Source organism: Haliotis asinina, chromosome 5 (assembly GCF_037392515.1).
Source record: "Haliotis asinina isolate JCU_RB_2024 chromosome 5, JCU_Hal_asi_v2, whole genome shotgun sequence".
Taxonomy (NCBI): domain Eukaryota; kingdom Metazoa; phylum Mollusca; class Gastropoda; order Lepetellida; family Haliotidae; genus Haliotis; species Haliotis asinina.
Genome location: NC_090284.1, coordinates 4815450 through 4831941, shown reverse-complemented (window position 1 = coordinate 4831941; position 16492 = coordinate 4815450). Strand labels below are relative to the sequence as shown.

At 40.4% G+C, this 16492-nt stretch overlaps 1 protein-coding gene across 1 annotated transcript in view; it reads left to right on the top strand.

Annotated features, from left to right (window-relative positions):
- LOC137283410 (chondroitin sulfate N-acetylgalactosaminyltransferase 1-like) overlaps positions 1 to 16492 on the top strand; it is a 59660-nt gene that overhangs the window by 18775 nt on the left and 24393 nt on the right. Inside the window, exon 2 of the mRNA XM_067814883.1 lies at positions 5089 to 5308. The gene's annotated coding sequence lies outside the window, so the exon portion shown is untranslated. The remainder of the gene's footprint in view (positions 1 to 5088; positions 5309 to 16492) is intronic.

Genomic DNA, 16492 nt, shown 5'->3' with positions numbered 1-16492 from the left:
CACAATATGGTACTCCATTAAAACAAGATGTGCTTGTCTCATTGTTGACCCAGTATGATTCACTGGTTGTAACATGTTGTGTGGAAAGTGGTGCCTTATTTGATTTTGTTGCCTGTTAGAAAGATGTTTTGTGGGAAGTGGTACCTCGTTTCAAATTGTGGCTGGTGAGATGGGTATTGGAAGTAGCTAGTACATTGTTTCACATTGTTGGCTATGAGGTGTTGTGAGGGTAGTTGTACCATAAATTTACATTGTTGCCTGTGAGATGTTGTGAGGGAAGTGGCACCATATTTTACATTGTTGCTTGTGAGATGTGAGAGAAATGGCACCATATTTTACATTGTTGCTTGTGGGATGTTATGAGAGAAGTGGCACCATATTTTATATTGTTGCTTGTGAGATGTTGTGAGAAAAGAGGCACCATACTTTACATTATTGCCTATGAGATGTGAGAGAAGTGGCACCATATTTTACATTGTTGCTTGTGAGATGTTGTGAGAGAAGTGGCACCATATTTTACATTGTTGCTTGTGAGATGTTGTGAGAGAAGTGGCACCATATTTTACATTGTTGCTTGCGAGATGTTGTGCGAAAAGTGGCACCATATTTTACGTTGTGGCCTGTGAGATGTGAGAGAAGTGGCACCATATTTTACATTGTTGCTTGTGAGATGTTGTGAGAAAAGTGGCACCATATTTTACATTGTTGCCTGTGAGATGGTGTGAGAGAAGTTGCACCATATTTTACATTGTTGCTTGTGGGATGTTATGAGAGAATTGGCACCATATTTTACATTGTTGCCTGTGAGATGTGAGAGAAGTGGCACCATATTTTACATTGTTGCTTGTGGGATGTAGTGGGAGAAGTGGCACCATATTTTACATTGTTGCTTGTGAGATGTTGTGAGAGAAGTAGCACCATATTTTACATTGTTGCCTGTGAGATGTTGTGAGAGAAGTAGCACCATATTTTACATTGTTTCTTGTGAGATGATGTGAGAGAAGTGGCACCATATTTTACATTGTTGCCTGTGAGATGTTGTGAGCATGTTTCACACTGTTGCTGGTGAGATGTATCCTACCTTGTACATTGCTGCATATTCCACCAGTACCCTAACCAACAAGGTTAAGCACATGGTCTGTGATGGTTATCTTAAAGGGTCTTCAGTTAGGTTGTAGGGATTGATAACTGTTTTGTATGCTTGTTTGTATTCCGGCAGTACATTGGCAGTCTGTAAATATTTGAGTCTGGACCAATCCAGTTACTGACCTCATGAGCATTGATCAACACAGTTGTGAAACGATGACATGCATCAATCAGTGGAAGAGCTGCAAAAGGAACAGCAGTAACAGCAGTAGTGATGTCATTAGTACTGTTACAAGCGGGGTAGTAGTAGTAATACTGTCATTAGTACTGTCATAAATAGTGGCAGTGGCAGTGGCAGTGGCAGTGGCAGTGGCAGTGGCAGTGGCAGTAGTATCCCCAGGCAGCTGAAGGATCAGTTTCTATACTGATCACTTGTTTGGGTTTACCATTAGTATAACATAACCTTTGAATATGCATCATGACTAATCTCTATTATTAAGAGATGTGTCATGGAATGCAGTATCAAATTTCTTTTATTCTTGTTTAGAACTGTGTAATAATAGTCATGGCCTTTTGACCAGAAACCCAATAGCCTAATTCAGCATTTCAACTATGGTAATATATCTGTGGGCATGGCAGTATAGTCAGGCAGTGTTTACACAATGAAGGACTCTGCTGATCATCACACCATGAGGTCACCGATGCTGCTCAGACAAGTCTACACCCTCACACAGACTGTCACATCCTTATGAGAGACAGTGAACACCCCCCTTGAAGTGGTTAAGATGGGCTGATGATGTTGTACTTTCACACATTGAACAAGGTGCATAGTGTTGTTATTGCAGAATTAAAGATCACATATTCTCTTGTGGGTTCAAATGCATAGTCACTCATTGACATCGTTATAAATGAAACCTTGTCATTAAAACTGTTCATTTCGATCTTTAATTACTCTAGCCCGTGACTTCATGATTTTCAAAAATGGCGGCGCCCCGTCTGAGGATAAATGCTATTTATGTTTGTTTTTACTGACTTATAAAATCAGAATTATTTTCTACTGGTAGTAGAATATGTATTTGATTGATGGACAATAGGATTTTGCCTGACACTGCTTATAACATAACAGTTTCACTCTTGGAAGCGAGGTGGAAGTCAATATAATATTACTTACAATATAAATGTCACTTTGACCCCCGTCTCATTTCTATTCCTATTATGACGTCACTGCTGGGCTGTGTTACGTAACCTGTCTTTGGTTTCATTGGGTGAAGCAGATGGCTTTTGGGCAACTTTTAATCGCTCGGTATGAATTAATCACAAGTTTTTTTAAGAGTAAGTTTGGTGTTCTGACTAACCACAAGTCTTTCATATGTAGTGGTTAAAAGAGTACAAAAAATTGCTTTTATTCGTTCTTTAACACAAATAGTACAGTGTCTGTATTGTTACCTGGAATCACTAGATGGATTATGTGGATAAGGAGTCTACACGCAAGCACCTCCAGCACCTTCAAGGCATGCACCTCCAGCACCTTCAAGGCTTGCACCTCTAGCACCCTCAAGGCACACACTTCCAGCACCTTCAAGGCTTGCACCTCTAGCACCTTCAAGGCATGCACCTCCAGCACCTTCAAGGCATGCACCTCTAGCACCTTCAAGGCATGCACCTCCAGCACCTTCAAGGCATGCACCTCTAGCACCTTCAAGTCTCGCACCTCCAGCACCTTCAAGGCACGCACCTCCAGCAACTTCAAGGCTCGCACCTCCAGCACCTTCAAATCACGCACTTCCAGCACCTTCAAGGCTCGCACCTCCAGCACCTTCAAGGCTCGCACCTCCAGCACCTTCAAGGCTCGCACCTCCAGCACCTTCAAGGCTCGCACCTCCAGCACCTTCAAGGCACACACCTCCAGCACCTTCAAGGCACACGCATCCAGTTTTTGTTCTGGAAGATCATCATGGGGGGCACGATTATTGCACCTGCACTTGACCATCTCCTCTGCAAACTGTTCAGTGATATTTTGTTCAGTGTTTATATTATGCCATTTTCCAAGCATATAGGCCAAATATGTCACTGATCATTTGCTGATGATCACTTGTTTTTGTCAGATTCACCTGTTGCATTGTAAATGCTTCTGGACAATGTATCATGATATTGAAACATACATAGTCTACAAGTTAACCATGATCAATATAAAGTAGTTATCTTCTGATAAATGGTCAGCACAAGGAAAAACAATAGCTACAGTTGACAGGTACATCTGTCTTGGAATACAACTCCATCAAAATGGAAAGTTCAAACATATACAAGCACTCACTAGAAAAGCTACAAGTGATTACCTCAGATTAAAAACAGCAGTCTTTCATCATGATATTCCAGTAAAATTAGCACTAAAACTGTTTAAAACACTCATACAGCCAGTAATGTTACAATTAAAATTGTGAAGTTTGGGGTGTAGATTGGTAAACACACAACTGGGCCTGTTATCCAGAACTAGGTATATACCCATTGTTTGTAGCAATCATCAAAAAGATAATTAATTATAAGATCCACATAGATAGCACACTGAATATAATACTTAAGGATGCCTTAGAACAAAGAAATATCAATCTCTGCAATCACAGTATAGGCTGGGCTCATAAATTTAATAAAATAAAGCAAACTTTTGAAATAATTAACATGACTAAATTTAATGTATCTGCCATGAATAAATTCCAGTCCAAATGTGAAGACATGTTCAAGCATTCATTAAGTGATTCTACCAAAGCAAATAACAAATTAAGAACCCACAGATTGGTCAAGTCATCCCTAAATCTTGAGAATTATCTATGTCATTGTGAAAACATAGCTCACTGATCACATTTTTCAAAACTATGGTTAAGTAATCATAACCTGAAAATTGAAACTGGAAGATATACAAAACCTGCAACCCCACTAGAATGTCATCTCTGTGAAACATGCAGTGTCTTAGAAGATGAACAACACTGTATAATATCTTGTACCAAGTATAGGAAAGAAAGGGAGTCACCTCTATAAACATTGCTTTTTCATGATCAAAAATTTGCTACACTTTCATGGAAGGAACAATTTTTAACAATTTTTTCAAACAGAAATCCCCAAACCATTTACAAAATATGTCATGGTATTTACAATTTCAAATGAGTTCTGTATATTGAATCATATTGCCTCCATGGGATTATACTGCATATGATAAAGTGTTGTAATGTACATCATTTATGAATCTATATTTTTATATAGATTGTAACTATTTCATATTTATAGTTTATAGAATAATGCTGCTACTTCTTGATGGATTGCTAGGCAATAAATAATTTCACAGTATAACGTTGTCTTCCTATTTTCTTTCCAAAATGACAAAATGCCATGGGAATAAAAGACAGGATAGTTTCTCCACTTCAAAATATGCAAATGTGTTTGCTGAAAGAAGGATTTTTGTGTGAGGACAGTCTGCATATTCAGTGAACTAATTCCTCTTTTTTGTAGTCTGAGAATGCATTATTTTCTCATGTAGTGCCTGCAATTTCTCCAGAATGTATAAGTGTTCCCTAACAAATACACAACACTACTGACATACAGGTTAATGGGCCTCACAACACACAATTTTATGAGTGTGTTTGTTTGATAGAAGTTACTTGCGTCAAGACTACTGTGTTCACACAATACTGTATGTTTGTATGTTGTGAAATGGTTGTAATAACTGCCATAACACTCTGTACAATCAGTGTGCGTATTAAACACTGTTATCACACATCCTCCTTGACCCTGTAAGGGTTAACCCCTATCTTCATGTTGTTCCTTTGTCAGGACTAATTAGTCTCCTGTCGCTTTACCAATTACATGTCTTGATAAACCTGCTGTTAATTGTTGAAACATTGCTGGTGTGGCATTCAGCAATTTAGCAATAATTTGTAGCTTGCCTTTGTAGTGATGTGTTTGATTGATGGAAAATTGACTCATGGATGGTTTATGATTGTTTCCCTGCAGACTGGGGAGGGCTCCCTGATAGCTCCGGACAACCCCTTCACCCCCTCCCCTCTGGTGTCACGTTTCTCCTCCTGCACCATGAGGGTTGGACCGATGATGACCACGTGCAGGCTCTCACTCCCGCCCCTTCCCTGCCATGCTGCTGGAAGCAGCCTCTGAGAGAGATGGATGGTCAGACTCATTCAGTGTTGCAGCTTACACTAGGAGGACAGCAGTATGGGTGAGTGATAAATGTCTTATATCATTGTGTAAGATGATGCTTTAGTGTGTGATATGGGATGATGAAGTGTTGAGACTCACACAGTGTTGCAGCTTACACTAAGAGGACAGCAGTATGGGTGAGTGATAAATGTCTTATATCATTGTGTAAGATGATGCTTTAGTGTGTGATATGGGATGATGAAGTGTTGAGACTCACACAGTGTTGCAGTTTACACTAAGAGGACAACAGTATGGGTGAGTGATAAATGTCTTATATCATTGTGTAAGATGATGCTTTAGTGTGTGATATGGGATGATGAAGTGTTGAGACTCACACAGTGTTGCAGTTTATGCTAAGAGGACAACAGTATGGGTGAGTGATAAATGTCTTATATCATTGTGTGAGGTGATGCTTTAGTGTGTGATATGGGATGATGAAGTGTTGAGACTCACACAGTGTTGCAGTTTACACTAAGAGGACAACAGTATGGGTGAGTGATAAATGTCTTATATCATTGTGTAAGATGATGCTTTAGTGTGTGATATGGGATGATGAAGTGTTGAGACTCACACAGTGCTGCAGTTTACACTAAGAGGACAACAGTATGGGTGAGTGATAAATGTCTTATATCATTGTGTGAGGTGATGCTATAGTGTGTGATATGGGATGATGAAGTGTTGAGACTCACACAGTGGTTCGGGATAAAATGGGAAGACATTCATATATTACATGTGTTATGGAGGATTGGAACAGGTAGTAGTAGGTGTTTGATATGATATTGCCCTGTTGGACATAGAGATGTGTGAAATGATCACCTTGAACTACTTCTGTACTACAGGGATACCTGGATTAATGGGGGATTCGGTGCTGCACAAGGTACATGTTCACACAGACGGTAAAACATCTTTTTGTCAATTGATATCAGTTTCTTGTGTATCTTGATTTTCTCACATAGAACTAGCAGCTTGTTGTGACTAACAGAAGCTGTTGCCATGGCTGTTGAATCTAATAAGAGTTTACTTGATACTGTACACTTATAGAAGGAAAGAATACGCTAATTATATATCATCTTACATTGTCAAGGGTATGGTGTAGACAGTTTTCTGTGACAGTCAGGAATTCAACATTTGGAGTCTTGTATGCCTCAACAATGACAGACATGCTGTGCAATGAAACTTTAGTGACAGATGGGTGTGGGTATTTATCCTAGATGGTGACAAATGGGTGTGGGTATTTATCCTAGATGGTGACTGATGGGAGTGGGTATTTATCCTAGATGGTGACAGATGGGAGTGGGTATTTATCCTAGATGGTGACTGATGGGAGTGGGTATTTATCCTAGATGGTAACAGATGGGTGTGGGTATTTATCCTAGATGGTGACTGATGGGAGTGGGTATTTATCCTAGATGGTGACAGATGGGTGTGGGTATTTATCCTAGATGGTGACTGATGGGAGTGGGTATTTATCCTAGATGGTGACTGATGGGAGTGGGTATTTATCCTAGATGGTAACAGATGGGTGTGGGTATTTATCCTAGATGATAACAGATGGGTGTGGGTATTTATCCTAGATGGTGACTGATGGGAGTGGGTATTTATCCTAGATGGTGACTGATGGGAGTGGGTATTTATCCTAGATGGTAACAGATGGGTGTGGGTATTTATCCTAGATGGTGACTGATGGGAGTGGGTATTTATCCTAGATGGTGACAGATGGGTGTGGGAATTTATCCTAGATGGTGACTGATGGGAGTGGGTATTTATCCTAGATGGTGACAGATGGGTGTGGGAATTTATCCTAGATGGTGACAAATGGGTGTGGGTATTTATCCTAGATGGTGACAGATGGGAGTGGGTATTTATCCTAGATGGTGACAGATGGGTGTGGGAATTTATCCTAGATGGTGACAGATGGGTGTGGGTATTTATCCTAGATGGTGACTGATGGGAGTGGGTATTTATCCTAGATGGTGACAGATGGGTGTGGGAATTTATCCTAGATGGTGACAAATGGGTGTGGGTATTTATCCTAGATGGTGACTGATGGGAGTGGGTATTTATCCTAGATGGTGACAGATGGGTGTGGGAATTTATCCTAGATGGTAACAGATGGGTGTGGGTATTTATCCTAGATGGTGACAGATGGGTGTGGGTATTTATCTGAAATGGTGACAGATGGGTGTGGATATTTATCCTAGATGGTGACAGATGGGAGTGGGTATTTATCCTAGATGGTGACAGATGGGAGTGGGTATTTATCCTAGATGGTGACAGATGGGAGTGGGTATTTATCCTAGATGGTAACAGATGGGTGTGGGTATTTATCCTAGATGGTGACAGATGGGAGTGGGTATTTATCTGAAATGGTGACAGATGGGTGTGGATATTTATCCTAGATGGTGACAGATGGGTGTGGGTATTTATCCTAGATGGTGACAAATGGGTGTGGGTATTTATCTGAAATGGTGACAGATGGGTGTGGATATTTATCCTAGATGGTGACAGATGGGAGTGGGTATTTATCCTAGATGGTGACAGATGGGAGTGGGTATTTATCCTAGATGGTGACAGATGGGAGTGGGTATTTATCCTAGATGGTGACAGATGGGAGTGGGTATTTATCCTAGATGGTGACAGATGGGTGTGGGTATTTATCCTAGATGGTGACAGATGGGTGTGGGTATTTATTGTGGATGGTGACAGATGCTTGTGGGTATTAATCCTAGATGGTGGCAGAAGCTTGTGGGTATTTATCGTGGATGGTGACAGATGAGTATGGGTATTTATCCTATATGGTGACAGATGGGTGTTGGTATTTATCCTAGATGGTGACAGTCTGGTTGGGGTATTTATCCTGAATGGTGACAGATGCATGTTTGTATTTATCCTAGATGGTGACTTAGGGGTGTGGGTATTTATTTTGGATGATGGTAGAATACTCTTGGTATCTGGGGATGCCTGTGTTTCATGCTGCTGAAACAATCATCAATGACAAGTGGTGTTCTTGTGTATCAGTTTTTGTGGTTTGTATCTTGCAGGTGTGAACTGTTGAGGGTACAGGGAACAATGTGTTCATCGGCTTGTCTGTCCAAATAGCAAACAAATGTTACTTCAAATTGGATAGAAAAGCATATTGGTGTGGCATTGTCATTGTGGCATCTAGCAAAACTAACAAAATCATTATGTAGTGTCTACCTGTATATTTAAGGGACCAGCCTCCATTGATGCCTAACAAAGCTGGGGTTGTAAGTGGTACAGTGGTGAGAGATGCTGCACACAGCCAACAGAATGACATCCCTTAGCCAGTCCAGAAACATTGTTGTGTGTTTGAATCTTGGTTCACTATGACGATGTGTATAGGCCAGTCAGCACCATCCCAGCTGAACCTTGATGATGGATGATGCAGTCACAGGCATGATAAATGTCTTTTGTCATGTGATGGAGGGTGTTATTGGGCAATAAAGCAGTCTGAATATGGTAGCCAAGCCTGATAAAGATGCAAATACACAAATGTTTTGAAAACAGCCAGATTTTGTTGTTGTTTTCAAACTGAAAGGTCATATTTTAAGCACAAGTTATATTTGCACTACATTAGTGAGTAGTCGCAACCAGATGCTGCTACCATGAATGACCTTCATCTTGCTGTATCGCTAAGTATTTTGAAGCAAATGCTCAAGTCTCTTCATATAATTTCACGTACAATTTACTTCTTATTTTAGAGTAATTTTAAGAATGATATGATAAAAAGATTATTAACATTGTGTGTTTCCGTATCATTAATATCTTATGTTAGGAATAAAGATTGTATTTTGCAAGCCTTTGGAATTAATATGCCTAATATATGATGCTAATGATATGGAAACACATGACAATCTGTATCTACCTGTCTCAGTACAGGCTTTCTCCCAGCATCAACCTGATCAAACTGTCAGGTAAGAACACAATGGAAGTAATGTACAAAGGGGCATCTGAACTCACTCTGATGTGTAGGACACTTTCATGGAATCCTGGCTGACTAAGATTCAACTGATGGTGTTAGCAGAACTCATTACTTCTTGGATGTAGAACTCAATAGCAATTTGATACTTCTTCTCAAATCATACTGACCTACAAGAAATGGATTCCTTCAAATTTTGATTTATATTGAAAAACTGAGTCAGGCTGAAGCTGGAACAGAGACAGAAAATTGTGACATACATGTTGTCTCCTAAACAAAATTCTTAATCTACTACTAGGGTCTTGAATAACATCTTGATATTTATGGGTCAGGGTAGCTGAACCTCAATGCTATTCCAGTGGTTAAAATGCCAACAATTTGCTGCACCAGCTGGTGTGAGTTGGTATAACTGTCACAGTTTAGACACATCACAGTGTGGTGGACAGGTTGTACCTGTTGCTGCATTGATGGTAAAGCAGTTCCTCAATGGTAATGCGGGCTGCAGTCTGACTTGACAGACGAATGGTGTGTGCCAATGTTTGTAGAGGATAGATCATGTGTAAGCTAACTGAAGTTGTAATGCTATTCCTGCTAGACTGTTATCCCCCAGACAGTGAGAGCAGAGTCAGGTGTTTCTGCCTAAGGTGATCATACAAATGATAATGTCCCAACCATGGAACAGATTCCTTCAGCAATTGTGTGTCTGATGGATGGATGTATCAGAGTCTCTGTTTTATGGAGACTGGATGTTTTCTGTGGGCATCTGGTTGCGTGAATTATGCACTGTTTGCTTGGTCCTGGAACCAGTGTTTATCTTCACTGATAAGAAATGTGCACAAAAAATTCTGCTTTTTGCTGTTGCTCTGAACTGATAATGTCTGGCTGTGAGATAGACACATTATTTGGAGCTTCTTACATCAGTTTCTCCATAGCTGATGAAAAGTTTCTTTGCAGGCACTTTTGGGGTGCGTTTATATGCTGTAAGGCAAGTGAGAAGGGATGCTTTATTCACAAATTGTTAATAAATATGTATGATCTCTTTCAACAATTTTCATGACAAGTGTAACTGATGTGTTGTTTTGATGTTGAAATGTTTGGTGTCAGTGAAAATTATTTTGGAGATTTATGTTCTGTTGATAAAGTTATTGGTTATGGAGTGTGTGACCAGCAGTCTTGTGGTGGTGTTAATCCAAGCCCCTTGAAATGTGCTTACTGGCCTCCAGATTGGCTAAAACTGCATACTAATAGTTGGACCAGCTGTTGGAGTGGAGGACCCATGGGGCACAGTGGAAGGGTTCTGCCTGATTGATGCTTATGTTACCAGCACTCCACCATCTGCTGCTGTACAGCCTATGGTGATAACAGTTCAATCTATCCCTTGCCATTCACCCCCACCCCACAGAATAGAATGCCAGTCCTTCCTCTCTGTCCTCAAGACCTCTCACCTGTCATGCTGAATCTTCCCATGCCCATACTTTGTCATTCCCATTCCCACCATGTCCTCCCTTCATCCTCTTTATCATTGTGTCCTCCCCTCCCCTCATCCTCTTCATCATTGTGTCCTCCCCTCATCCTCATCCTCTTTATCATTGTGTCCTCCCCTCACCTCATCCTCTTCATCATTGTGTCCTCCCCTCCCCTCATCCTCTTCATCATTGTGTCCTCCCCTTACCTCATCTTCTTTATCATTGTGTCCTCACCTCACCTCATCCTCTTCATCATTGTGTCCTCCCCTCACCTCACCCTCTTTGCCATGGTGTTCTCACCTCACTTTGTGACCGTGTATGCCCTGCACCTCACCTTCTTTACCATTGTGTCATCACCTCACCCTCTTTGTGACTGTGTCTTCCCTTCACCTCAGTCTGTTTGTGACTGTGTCTTCCCTTCACCTCACCCTTTTTGTGACTGTCTTCCCTTCACCTCACCCTCATTGTGACTGTATCCTCCCCTCCCCTCACCCTCTTTACCACTGTATCCTCTCCACACCTCAACCACATTGTGTCCACTCCTTACTCACTTTGTGACTGGGTATACCCTTCACCTTGCCCTCTTTACCATTGTGTCGTACCTCACCCTCTTTACCATTGTATCCTCACCTCGCCCTCTTTGTCATTGAGTCCTCACCTTACTCTCTTTGTGACTGTATCCTCCCCTCCCCTCACCCTCTTTACCATTGTGTCATCACCTCGCCCCTTTACCATTGTGTTGTCACCTTGCCCTCTTTGTCATTGTGTGCTCACCTCACTCACTTTGTGACTGTATCCTCACCTCAACTCACCCTCTTTACCATTGTATCCTCACCTCACCCACTTTGTCACTGTTCTCACCACACCTCACCCTTTTTACCACTATATCTTCTCCTCACCTCTTCTCACCCACTTTGCCACAGTGTCCAAAACTCACCCATTCAGTCATTGTGTCCTCATCTCCTCACCTTACCCACTCTTTCACTGTGTCCTCCCCTCTTCCATGTGTCGTCCTAATCAATCATTGTGTCCACCTTCAGTAATAGTTGTCTCAGATCTAAGATCACCTCCTCTTGTACATGTTGGTATTACCCCCAGTCACAACAAACTTTGAAGGATGCCCTTCTAGGAGGGGGGTAGATTTGACCAATTAATGCTTGCCCCTTGCCGGGACATGTAGTACTCCTCTGCCTGGGTGAGATAGACCCTCACACTGGGATTCTGCCAGCTTCAGCATGTGGATAGGAGGAACTAGCTTCATTGTCCAGATCTTGCATGTTTGGGCGAGACGGCTTTTAGCCCAGCTGGTGATATGTCATGTATGTTTGATAACATAACATTAAATTCCTAGCATTATAAAAATTATCAGAAGGTTTATTTACATATTTAATTCCCATATGAAAAATGTAAACAACATTGAAGAGCATTTGTATAAAGAGGTTTTTAGGGTGTGATTACAATATGTAAGTAGATATTAAACATGTCTTGGCGCTGATAGCTCTGGCTTAGGCATGATGAGGAAACAGAGCAGTGTTAAAATAAACTTATGCAGACTTCCTCTGTGTAAATAGACCTAATGTACTACTGTGTGATCTACAACAGTACAAGAAAGTTATGGAAACATTTGTGTATAATAAATATGCATTAGATTTGTGATAAGCCCCTTAGAATAAAAACCCCAAGGAATTCCTCATTTGAATGTTTCATGTTGCTTGCTGCTGCCTCTATAGTTTATTGAATGATGTCAGTAATATGAGAGTCGGCCATTATTTGAGGAATGGTTTTGGAAGGATCATTAGGGAAATGCATTTGAAATATGAAAGGTTTTCTTGAAAATAATCTCTTAATTTTATTTTACTTTTTTGATGCAGAAGTTGTGAAATTTGCATTTTTGTGTCAGGAATGCATTAGGTTGTGCTGTAAGGTTCTGTGTTTGTGCTGAGGCTTGTCGGCTGGTCATAGACAACGTCAGGTCAATCAGTGCAACCCACCAGTGTCATGAACTTCTTGGCAAGTGGAATATATGCGGAAACCAAGAATGATTGTGAGTGGAGGATTCTAGGGCTCACAGAATCAAGTAGAATAGGTGTTGGTGTCCATTATCACATCTTCTCAAAGAAAGTAGTACTCTGTTTGTTGTTGTGTTGGCACATTAGTGTGAGTCTGTTCTGCAGTGTTTTTTATTTCAGTATATCAGCTTGGAAGATAAATGTTTAAAACTCAGAGACTTCAGGAGCATGTTTAAACTTTTCCTGATGAACGTTGATGTGTTTGAGATGACATATCCATGAGGATGACATTTATATAATCTTATAATCCAAATATTTTTTCCAACCATTTCACTCAGCAAACTGTATCTAGCACTATGTAGAGCATGAATATAGGTTATCAAACTGATGTCTTTTGGATGATAATCCTGCATAAGGAATAAACTTTGTATTTAGAGAGCCTTGGCCAACACCTGAGACCATGTTTGTTTACAAACATAGTAAAGATAGTCCCTAAAAATTTGACCTCTCTAATTTGCATCATTTTCTGATACCAAAAATATCCATTTGCTTTGTCCTGCCAAGAACGTGATCCACTGAATGATACCAAGAACTATCCAATTGCGAAGAAAGATAAGGCCTGCAGGGACTGATGCAGACAGTTCCATTGTGCCATTGTCTCCAGAGAGATCTCCCTTAAGCCTTATCTCCTCTGGAAGCTGGCTTCTGATGATAAATACCTATTAGTGGCTTGGAAAATAAACACATTAATCATTCTGCATGAAATTAATTAATTTATCTGAGGTTTTGAAAGTTTCTTAATAAAAAACTAAACTAATCTTTGTAACTATGAATTATCAAGTTGTACCATGTCATGTATGTATATTTGGACATTTGGGGAATCAAACATATCATGGAGTACTCTCTACATGATCTTTCCAGTGCCTGGATTCACATTGATCATGTCACTGCAACTGTCTTAGGTCTCTGGTGATAGATGAGGGTTACCACAGTCTTAGCTGGGTACCATAGCTTTATAGATCAGGGCCCTATACCCTTCCTGTTAAATTGCATTTGGGAGACGCACCTTGACAAACAAAAGGGGAAACATGATGGTGTATGCTAATCTCTTGTTTGTTGGCAACATTTCAAACTTCTTCATTGTAATGTTCTGTTGGTTAAGCATAACACTGTTACATAACAGTCTCTTCTTTATTACGGGATACAGTAGGCTTACATTGCATTAATACCAGATTACACTGTCTGGACCTGCTCATGACATACCTGTTACTGGACTTTCCCTTGGAAGTAATGTAAACATTTAAAACATCATATATTCAATGTGTCTGAGACTGCTATGTATTTACACGTAGATAGTGTAATGAAAAAGCCGTTTGTTGAGTGCAAGTTCTGGAGATATAGTGAGACTCCTGTTGTGATCGGTGCAGACTCCTCTTGACGTCCTGCTTTCCTCATAATGGTTTGCTGATGTACCTGTGAATCTGAAATTTATTGATCGAGATGACTTAACTGGTTGTTGTATTAACTAGGTTTCAGTACATCTAGATTAACAGATGTCACAGGCAATGCTACATCTGGACTGAAGGAGTTTAATGTGTATCAGATTAAACTATTGAAGGTACACAGGAAAGGCAGTGCAAGGATTGAAGTGAGTGTACGGAGGACAAGTTCTCATTGATGGATGGATGGCAGATCCCAAGATGCTGGCTGCTAATGACCACCTGTCAACAGCTGGTGGAGGAAGAGAGAAGTGTGTCTGCCACCATGTCAGTTGGTCTTAAGGGAATGCACTTACCATGTGTTGGTCTGATGGCCACAGATAGGGATATGTAACCTGTGTGTGCAGGCCTACTACCCCCTGTGGTACCTCCTGCAGTTGTATTGGCGGGTGCAGTAGAAAGGAACATGACCTGTTCTACACAGAGGCTAGCAATATGGATATTGTGAGATTGAACACTACTTGAAACATTTGCAGCATTGCTGCTCATTCCATTTTTACTCATGATGTATATTGAATAATCTGTCCATTTGTCTGTCGGTACTCTGGAGTTGATTTGTGTTCTTACCCCTCGTCAGCGTTGCTTCCTGGAACTTTGTGCACAGGTCAGTGGACTGTGTTGTGGTGCCACATGGTTTGGTATCCTGAAGTGTGTGACTGTTTGGGTACATGAAGCTGACAGCATGCTGTAAACTATATACTGTTGGAAGTGATGTTGAACCATACATACTCACTATGAGTGCAGGGAAATTTTTACAGAACATATTTGACAGAGATTCTACAGATGGTAACAGGACTTGATCAATAGTCTTTTAAGGGTATAAATCCCCATGGTCCCTAGTGTGGTGATCTACCTTCTGTTGTTGGCGATCTATAGCCTGTTTTTATATTGTATTGTCTAAATAGCGATGTTAGTTTATCTTTCCATGCTAGTTTTAATTCCGCTTGTGATATTCTAGTTGTTTTACTGTCCTTTGTTGACAGATTTTTACAATATGCATATATTGCTTTTAAGTGAAAAATGTTCTCGTCATGATATGGCCGAGATATTGCCGATGTGACGTTAATTATTAACTCACTCACTCACTCACTTTAAGGGTATAGTGGGGTAAGGAAGAGAGTTCTTATGGATGTCAACTTGTTTATTATGAGGAAGTCCAAAGACTAGGGGTAGATTGCAGCATGGGTAAAGTGTGTGAAGTCCATTTCTGGTTTCCCCTGCTATGATATTGCTGGAATGTTGCTAAAAGTGGTGTTAAACAAACTCACTCAGTAGTCCTCTGGAGAAGAACTTGGTGGCATTCTGAGGCAGAACCCTACAGTTCTTAGAGACATTCCTTTAAGCAAAACTCATCAGTTTATTTGAAGCTGAGCTCAATTTTCATGGAAGCAGATCTCAATTATTCTTGAAGTTGAACTCAGCAATCATTCGTGGCAGAACTCAGTAGTCGGCTTGGTAACAGTGCAAGAAACAGAAAATGCATGCCAAGTATCTTCTAACAAGCAAAACAGTTTCTTGACACATACCTTCTCCTTGCAATACCTACAAGCTCTAACATGTATATTACTTCAAAAGCTGATTTTCTTCCACTTGTATTTTGCATATTAATTGGTATGTTTAGGAGGCGTTTTAGCATTACTTCAGACATTTCTCTCTTGAGACACTGCACAATCTAGGCAGTTTTACTGCTCCTCTGGAGATAGTGTTCTTTGGGAGATGGAAACCCAGACTGATTCAGACAGGAAGAAGTGTAGGATAAATCCTCCTGAATTTGTTATTCAAGAGTAGAGTTCATTTTACATACATATAAAACTGACATGATTTGCCATTTATGTTATGTTGTATATTTTATGAGGACTGTTTGGAGGAGTAGTAACGAGAGCCAGGTGTGCACCCACAAAGTTGAGACATGGCCTCCTACAGTGGACAATCTACATGTGCAACTCATTTACTTCACAAACCTGTAGTACATTCACAAAGTGTAGCATGTAATTGGCAGAAGTCAGAAATTCAGTCAAGACAAAGCAACTGTGACCAGATACAGAGCTGCATTGTGGGAAGGTCAAACAGGGTGGTGTATCTATGACTGAGTTGAAACCTCAAGGGTTTCAAAACACAGAAACATTTACAACGAAGATATTTTGGGATCTTTTTAACAGCTGTTCTTTAAACTACTCTGGCTTTGATCAGGCTGTTTCTAATGATTATATCATACACAAACTGTTCAAGTGTATATTTAAATATTTAGGAGATAAACATACTGTGATGGAAAATCAAAGGTATATAATG